General features: G+C 33.6%; 1 non-coding gene across 1 annotated transcript; it reads right to left on the bottom strand.

Annotated features, from left to right (window-relative positions):
- Positions 1 to 3682: 3682 nt before the first annotated feature.
- On the bottom strand, positions 3683 to 3789 carry LOC137920727 (U6 spliceosomal RNA). Its single transcript, XR_011106983.1, has one exon. It is a non-coding gene; the product is annotated as a U6 spliceosomal RNA (small nuclear RNA).
- Between the last annotated feature and the right edge of the window lie 6000 nt (positions 3790 to 9789).

Raw genomic sequence — 9789 nt, 5'->3', positions numbered from 1 at the left:
GAGCCTCTCGTACCCTCTATCTTGTGTGGGACAGGGACCATCTAACATTATTTAATTTTTTTCACATTTTTTTTTATTTTCATTACCTTCATTCATACATCATATGATCTTTCATTCTTTTCATTCTTGCCACAATTCTTATGTCTTTCCCTTTCGCTCTGTAACGCCTTTCATATATCCCTCATTACTCTTTTACATTTTTATTATTTTATTTCTATATAGGATTATTACAATATCACTTTGTTTTACATTATTATTTTTTTGGATTTTTGTTGTTTACATTTTTATTAGCTTTTATTTCTATCTATTACTTTACTTTTACTATTTTTCTACATAGTAGGAGGAACTCTTCTTTGGTTTTTTCTTCTCTTACCAGGGAGGCTATTGATTCCTCCCTGATTACCACGAGCTGGTTATACGCGGTTTGTAGGCTTCTACTAGATAGACTGATGTCATAGTCAAGGTCGCAGGAAGTTAATGAATGCGGGCAACGCGGGACAGGTTATTGTGATGATATTTGAGCGAAGCCTATGTATGGCAATGGGTCTCTAACGGCTCACATGGTGATGATGATAATATACCCTATATCAGAAATTAAGATATTGTTACTTTCTGAACTGGCTGTTGCGACGGGTGTAACAAAATCGTAGATATCAAGATAAAAAACAGGTTGTTCTTTTTTCGTTAAAAAAGTATGATAATAGGTTGATTGGTAAGGTAACGCCTGATTCCATTAAATATTTAAGTTCTATTTATTACATATAGCTTATTATTATTATAAGCTATATGTAATGTATGTAGGTAGAGTCCCGACTAGGTAGACCGATGTCATAGTCAAGGACGTGAGAAGTCGTTTGATGCGAGCCGCGCAAGATGGGTCATTGTCACCATATTTTGGCATGTGAAGACTATTTATGGCATGGATGCACAGACCGCGGCCCGCCGGTCGAATACTGGTAGCCCGCCGACAGCAAAAATAATACTTTCGTACATTCGAAAAATATTGAATTCTATTCCAGAATAAAATCAAAAAAATTTAATTACCTTTACTTCTGGCGCCCGACCCGCCATCAGTTCATGATTTGCCCGAGTGGCCCCTAGTCTTAATAAGTCTGTGCAACCATGATTTATGGTTTGCAGGAAAAATATTTTTTTTACTTCTTTAATTTTGGTCAGAAATTAAAAATCCTTAATAATAATTGTACAAGTCAACAGTGACAGTAGTATAACCAAAGCTTGACCATCCATTTATCAGAGGCACTTAGGCGAATTTACATAAAATCACGCATGATTAATGCACGTACGTGATGCGGGCCGCGCATTACAGCAGCCCTGAATGTAGATTTACCGGGTGTTTATTTTGTACTGCAGTTGATTAATTATTTTTTTGCTCGACTAGAACGTAGTCGGACAACGAGGGAAACTTGTTAACCTTTTTGTGATGCACAAAGCAAAGGCGGTTTCATATATGAATCGTTTGCGGGATCAATAGATTTAAAAGCGAATCTTTATTTTTCTGACGTGGTCATGTTACAATTATTTTACTTATAACTTTCTTATATGTAAATGACATATTGACTTTAACACGTGTGATGTAATGCGCACCCTTTTTAAAAAATTATACATGGTGTTTTGGAATAGGTGTATATGTATCCTATCGAAAAATCTATGGTTATAGAAATAATATTTAACGTAATGATAATATAGGGAAAAGCTTTTGTAATTAAAACTAACTAAATTAAAATTTTGGATTAAAGCTATATATTAAAATCAACAATTATAAAAAATTATTTAACATATTTCGATGATCACTTTATATAATGTAATTGGATATATGTGTAAAAACTGGAAAGCTTTTTTCAGACGATAGACTTATAAACACACACCTGTAAAACTTTTACATCTTTAACTAAAAATATGAATATGTTTAAAATATTGAACGCTATTATTGACAATTATATAACAACTCTTAAAAATTAATTCTCGGAGAAATTTGGTTATATTTTATAGAGTGAGATACTTAACAAAGTGTAAACATGTATCAAATGTCAAACTTGTTATTCCTCAGGGTACTAAACATTTTTATTTGATAGAATTATTCACATAAAATACCAAAGAAAGTCTATCTAAATAAAAACAGAACAATAGTAACTTTTTATCTATATCACCAATTGTGATATAAATGATAAAAATGAATCACCGTTTACTGTTTCATATTCGATGTTTCAGCCGATACATTCCTACTGCAAGACATAGGCCTCCCAAAATAAATATGGGGGATTAGCTATGATCGCCACGCTTGGCAGGCCGGATGGCGATCGCAGTTTGGTATAATGGTACGCAGAGAATCCTGATGCCTATTCTTTGGAAACTTGTTTGTGAGCAATAGCAATCCTTTATAATTATTGCACAAGGTAAGAATTATATAAGATTGTAACCCAGGAATCAAACCCGCAACTTACAATCGCTATTCTCAGTATTTTACCTCTGGGCTACCACTGCTAAATTCATATTCAGTAACCTTAAAGTAATAAACGAAAGACAGGGAAATATTATAGTTTACATAAACAAAGCGTCTATTTACTTACGTCAACTTTAATTTTTTTAAATTTAATATTAAACAACTATATAAAGCAAGATACAACATAATTTTTCATGAGAGACAAGGGTAATAAGTAAGGTACAGATGTAGTTTATAAGTTTTATCTAATACAGATAAGGTTTAAAAATTTAATTAAAATAAGTTTAACAATAATTATGAAAAGAATAAAATAGATGAAATAACTTTAAACAAAGCAAAAAACTAAATTAAATTCGTGAAAACAAATATGTGCTCGCATGTACGCGATAAGACAATTCGTAATCCATCATGGCGTCCGAAATCGGCGAAATATAAAAACAGTTGAACTGAATTCTGTGCAACATTTTTATTAATTTCCAAATGTAACATTCTCCGTTCATTTATGTGTTCCAACTAGTAGGCAAGTTAATATGAAATTATAATTTTAAAGTTTTACATTTGTATCCTTTTCACAATTTGTTAAATACCTAAATAAGTACATATCTTTTACATCGATATAAGGTAATGTTAAATTAAATTAAACCTTAAAAAGGGGTGATATAAAGTCGTTTTTTGTAACCTTCAAAACATTGTGTCCCTGCCGTACGTGTATTTGAAATTCGAACACCAATTAACGAATTCGAATGTGATATTCTATAACATTTCTTTTTTTAAAAATCAAAATGACGCACAAATCATTTCCGTATTTATATGTATTCTCTTTTCAACGATGTTGAAATGAATAATGGCGGATCGGAATAATTCTTGTTACGTTTTTTCGCGCTCATCCATTATTTAGGTGCGGGCTTAATGTGAGATTTACAACATTCGTTTGACAGCTCCGTATGAACATTTTTCATTGTTCCTCTAAAACATTATAATATTAAGATTTATATTACCTGTCTATATAAGATTTCAAATATAGCTGCCACAACACTACAATTAATGACAGTTGAATTATTATTTAGGTAATCTATATAAATAAGTTTTTGTAGAGCAAAATATACATGTACAGTCTATTAATATAAAAATATTTTCGAAAGTAAATAATTAATAAATTACTCTGCAATCGTACTATTGAAGAATATCAAAAAGAATATCAGTAAGGAATTATTTTATCAAAAAAATGTGGAACGCTTCACGATTTTGCGTGTCATCCTTGCGCAGGGGCCATGCTAATCTTCTCTGTATCGTTCCAATTTTAGTATATGTACTGCCGAAGCAAGTACACCAGTATCTCTAAAACGTTTATATATATACTCAACGTTTGACAAAACTTTGATAGCGTGATTATGAACTCCATACATTTTACACAATATGTATGGGAGTTGGTAACAGCGCCATCTATCGCTGCCTACATTAAAAATTCTGCTACCTCTGCATTAAACTGTTTTTATTCACATAACCTTAATTTTTGAGATTGTTTTTAAATAATGATTTGTTTTTTTTTTAAATACAACAATAAAATATTGCAATAAACTATAATAAATATAATATAATAAATATAATTGTACTAAATATAAATTATGTATTAAGGAACAATTTTTTCTAGTACATTCTTTTTATTTCTGAAGAAAAAATATTTTGTGATGTTATTTTAAAACTACCTTTAAATGACATTTCGCTATAACAAATAACCTCAAAGTAAATAAACGGAAAATAAAAAAAAGTAGATCTTGGACGTAAATAATGTAAATGAACATATTGTCCGAAAACTTCCACAACAGATTACGCCCGTACTCATTGCTCTCGCAGTCTCTCGTATTCAAATTTGACAGTGACAAATCTCCGGTCATTTCCGACTGCGGTTCGGATGTTCATATCATTTATATTCATTCGAGATTCTTGCTTTTGTTGCAGTGATAAGTCAGCGAAAAGATGCTCCATGGTTGGGGTTGGAATTAAAAAGCGGTTGACACTTACTGATGAAGTCGTCTAAAGATTGATGAACCTTTTTATTACAATATTAAATGATACCTCATTTGATTGTAAGTGGACTTTGACCTTAGGTGCGTATTTGAAATAATTATTTCATGTATTCATATAAATAATAAACATGGAGGGGACAGATGACCTGAATTAATAAAACAAATTCAATTTCCTTGGCTTAAATAATTTGAAAATATTATAGTAAAGAAAAATAATTTTATAATATTATTTTAAGTCAGTCCTACCGCCTAATAGACGATTTATTAAGTGAGTTTAGTTAGTGATGCCTGTGATTTCCATAGATATAATATTACCAGAAGTTTTTCTTTTAATCTCTCACTCCCGCGTGCTCATTTATGTTGTATTATTATCAACCAGAATATGATATTAGTTAGTTCTATTTTAAATATGCCAAAAAAATTGTTCTAAAAATTCTTTTAGTGTCTGTATTTTAAAATATTATCTGTTCTTTTGCTACGCGTTGGACGCTGGATGATATAATAATATAACAATAATAGTAATACAATTTTAAATAGTTTTGTTAATATAATATATTATATTATATACGATGGTTAAAATAATATAATTAATGTAGTGATTAAAATTACAGATTATTAATATCGAACAAAATATATCTTCTAAAAAATTAGTTTTGAAAATAGAACATTCGAACATGATTTTTCCTGAAGGTAAATTACATTTCTTACAATAAACATAAGAGTAATTTATAAAAAAAAACACACACAAGCTTGGCACCCTTGATCTTTTGAATCTGGATGTAAGCCACCTTTCAGGGGTCCCCCGTCATTCCATGAAGCACCTTCGTAAACGATCTAAAGGCTCGGTGGGTTAACAATCCGGCAATATTCATGTGATGACCTCAGGTGAGGTTTCCGAGGGCGCCCACAAGCTAAGTAACGTAAACGAGGTCTAAGCGCCTACCGCGTCCAGCCTTCTCTTAATCCACGGAATCTGTCAAATGACAATAAGGTTGTATTTATATCTAGACTATTATAAAATCCGTTTATTACCACAAAATTAACAAGCAGTCGCAAATACACCGTAAATATTTTTATTTTCTTTTACTCAGACATATGATTTATGCTTGAGCAAAATTATTTAAATATCTATTGTTATTAAAGTTGCTATTGACAGCTCCACTGCCAGATATAATCTTCTTTCAAAGATTTCGAATAGGACTGTTAGGAACAACTGGAAGTGGTACGCATACAACTTTTTATGACAACCTGGAAATGAAGGTCATCTGTTCACCTTGTGAATATACGTCATATACTGCTCATGTATCTATATAGGTTTGTCGAGAATAAATATCATCATCTATTTATTATTATTATCATTAATTTTCTAGAAAAAAAGGCCAATGAAGAGTATTTTAAAGAGAGACTCCATCGCCGCAGCGCTTATTGCGGCCGGACGGATAGATCGCATCTTAAATGACAACACCTAACACACAGTAACTAAGTTACGAATCTCAGTAACAATGACAGAAATACACTTGGTTTGGAAAACTATCGTAAAAAAACATCTCGATAGCGAAAGTAATCCTTTCTTTCACAGTTAAGTCCGTCCAAAGCCTGGCCTGTTGTTTGGAGTCCTAACTTAGTTATTTGATTTGAGATTATAAACAATAGTGAAATAAAATTAGGCTAAAACAACAGTAAAGGTACTTAATAATTGTACAATCTTCACCATTATTATTAAATAGTATTAAAAGCGAAATAAAGCGGAACAAACGTGATAGAAAATACAAAGAAATTTTATAAACCTTTGAAGGCAGTTTTTTATTCCGAGGATAATTTGGTGATAACAAGAACTATGGTAGGAGTTTTGCTGCAAGATGGAATCAGAAAGTGTAATGGAATCAGGCGTTACCTTGCGGAAGTCCATCTTAAGTAAGAAAAGGACCAATATTTAGCCACTTCCGCACATGCAGTGGTAGTCGTGCAACAAAGTGCACCGCCCGCCAGCCACCTGATAAATGCTAACAGAGTGGAGACTCTGTGTTTGGCACTAATCGGTGTAATATAACTCCTGTAGATGCCCCGTGGAGTGGTGAAACACGTGTTGAGTAATTTAACGGTGGCAGTTGTGTAATTCGCATTGTTTGCCGCATACGCATTTATCAGCGGGCTGGCGGGCGGTGCACTTTGTTGCACGACTATCACTGCATGTGCGAAAGTAGCTCAATATTGGTCCTTTTCTTACTTATGGAATCAGAAATAAGAAAATCTGCAGAATAACCTAAACCACTGACGTTGCTCGAAAAATTGCTCGTTTGAAATGGCAGTTGCCGGAGCACATATTTGTGGATCCGTCGGCCGTTGTGAACGGAAGACACGGCGTGGGCATATCCACTATTAGGTTGATCGACGATATAATATTAAGTCGCTAGATGCAGGCAGCCCAGAACCTGTCTTTGTAGAGATCTTTGGGTTAGGCCTGTGCCTTGCTGTGGACATTTATCAGCTGACATAAATAAATTAAACTAACTTTTTAAAAATTAAGTAAATATAACAATTAGGTATACGAGAGAGGTGATATCATTATAACCTTCATAATAGGTTGCAAATGAAACCTAATAGACTAAGGTTAAAGGACTAAGGTTTAAGGCCGACAACTACCGCGACCTTAACTAACATTTTGTTCATCGATTACATTCATTCAACAAACAACACACTATCACCAAGTTGTCATTACGCGCCAATAATAAAATAGATATAAAGAAAATGTCAAGGTATATCGTTAGCACTAAAAATGAAAACAAACTTATGACAAGAGTATATTTCTATTGTTCATAGACGGCATAGACCTTCCTCGAAGATATCTATGGAGGAATATGCTATGGTCACTACGCTTGCCTGGTTAGCTATCGTAATGTATTATCGTACGCAAAGTACGCTGTTTCCTATTCTTTTAAAACTTATTTGTAAACCGAGGCAATCGTATATAGTTAATGCACAAAGTACGCATTATAAGATTGTATCAGGGGCTCGTATCCGCGACCTATGACCGCAAGTCTGTCTTCTACCGCGGGATACCACCTCTCACTGTACTGTGAGGCAATAAATTAAAAAGTATGTTAGATAAATTCTTAAACAGCCATATAAAAAATTTAAGTGACAATTTATCTTGGATTGAATTTCTCTGTTCGCTATATTAAGCATATGTTTAAAAGTGTTTACAAAGAAAAGGTTAAGTGTGTTGTAGGCTGCCAGAGCGCGTTTGGAATCCTCGTAGCTATGTATTTTAAGAAGATGTAGACGTAAGAAAAGATATTTGCAAATTTCGCGGGTTAAAGACGACAGAGCCTGTTTTAAGGTAACCAAGGTCGAAAGCTTCTGGAAGAGCCACGGCTCTGACCGCTGCACATTACTATTTTATTAGATAGGTTGTTTAACAGTATTTCAGAAAGGCGTCTTTGTACATTGCTGCATTTGATTGGCAATCCGACCCGCCCAGCGAAACGAAACGCGGACTTGTATGTCACAAAATATAAAAAATATTTTTTTTTAACAGATCGATATGAACGTATACCTATAATAGAATACATACCCTTGGATGTATGTAATAATAATGAGAGAAGTCTAAGTGTACAGGGCACCTCTCAACGCGTATTCGCAAGGAAATCTCGAATATCACTTAGCCGGTGAAGTTATAACAATAAATTCCCGATAGCATTTGCATGCGCGCGCTTGGGTCGCCGAGGGTGATTGTGGAACGGCTCGCTTAACACGTTAATGCGGGCTGAAAGAGGCTCTACACATTTTCCTCGTATTTTTTCCTATGATTTTATTCATGTGAAAATGTTGAACGTTGAATGGAACTGTTTGTGATTTACGTGGCGTGGTAATGGCAAGTACATTGACTATATGGATTTCATTTTATTTTAACCTCAAGTCTTAGGAGTTTATGGTGGGGCCCTAAACTCCCACTAGCTTCGGCGACTCTAAGGCGGACGATGGTTCGACGTAGTCTCGAACCATCATGGTAGCACCACGAGGGTTTCAGGGGTAGCGTATGTACGCATACCCCAGGATGGGCTATCGAAAAAAGCAGGGCGCGCCGGAAGACCGCGTGGCGATCCCTGACCGGAAGATACCTTGAACACCGGAAGATTTCCCCCACCGAAACCAAAAAAAAGGTAGCGGTAGTTGGATGCGAGCAGCGCAAGATTCGTCATCGCAGTGATCTCAGGGAGAGGCCTAGACCTTGCAGTAGACGTCCATCGGCTAAAAAGAGGAAGAATGAGCTCAACAAAATGACATATATAATTTTATATTCTCTTTATTTCATTCTATTATATTATATTAGGCCAAAAACAACGCATTTTGTTTGTTTCCAAAAATGTAACTCGACGAGTATATGCATGACCTATCAGTTATTATTATTTATCTGCTACTGATTCTATTTATATTATGGTTATTTAAGTCTTTCAAATAATTTCCTTATTAAAGTACATTTTATTTATGTTTCTAATTTAACAAGAAGCATATTACAGCTTATAAGAAAACTTTATTAAGTGTCAAACGAATTTCGACTTTATATTTATGTTTTTAAAGTACAAATTTGTGAAATGTCTATCGTTTCGTGTATCGTTGAAATATTTAGTTGAACTAAAGGAATATGAAGTACTCGAAGTTTGTAAGACGGGGATAATTATGATTCATGGTGCAATTATTAATTATCCAAAGTTGCAGACGGTCTGTAAAATATAATAATGGTGTTATTAAAACAGTACAAAGAAAACAAAAGCGAAATAAATAGGAGCATAGTGAAATAAATACAGATCGAATTCTAGCATTTATTTTTAAAGATAGATCGCAATATGTTTTGAAGAATATTTATTTGTGATTTTTATAATGCATAGATGATATATCTCTGACATATGGTTTTGAGATGTTGCCATATGTCATACAGTCGCTGAGTTAGGAACATAAGGAAATGGGACATACATTACCATGTATACATAACTCATATAACAAAAATGGATGCGATGACTCGATTCGTGCCAAGGCCGCCAAGCGAGCATCTAAGTTACATAAACAAGGTTTAGTTCAAGGGCCCTCTGTGTACTACCTTCTCTGTGGACTTTATAAATGTCGGTAAAGCAAAATTGTAATTCTGTCAAAAAAATACGCATAATTTTTACTAAATAGTGTTGTTGAGCGTGTGGACTGTATAAACGGAAGTATAAATGAACAAAAATGATGGTGGTAATTTAATTATAATTTTACAAAGCTATGTTGCAGTATATATATAGACTGACAGAACAAATGAAA

This window comes from Battus philenor, unplaced genomic scaffold (assembly GCF_028537555.1).
Source record: "Battus philenor isolate CCGP_79_NKW_IND1 unplaced genomic scaffold, ilBatPhil1.0.hap1 SCAF_18, whole genome shotgun sequence".
Classification (NCBI taxonomy): Eukaryota; Metazoa; Arthropoda; class Insecta; order Lepidoptera; family Papilionidae; genus Battus; species Battus philenor.
Note: the sequence above shows the minus strand (reverse complement) of the source record. Positions and strands in the feature narration are given on the sequence as shown.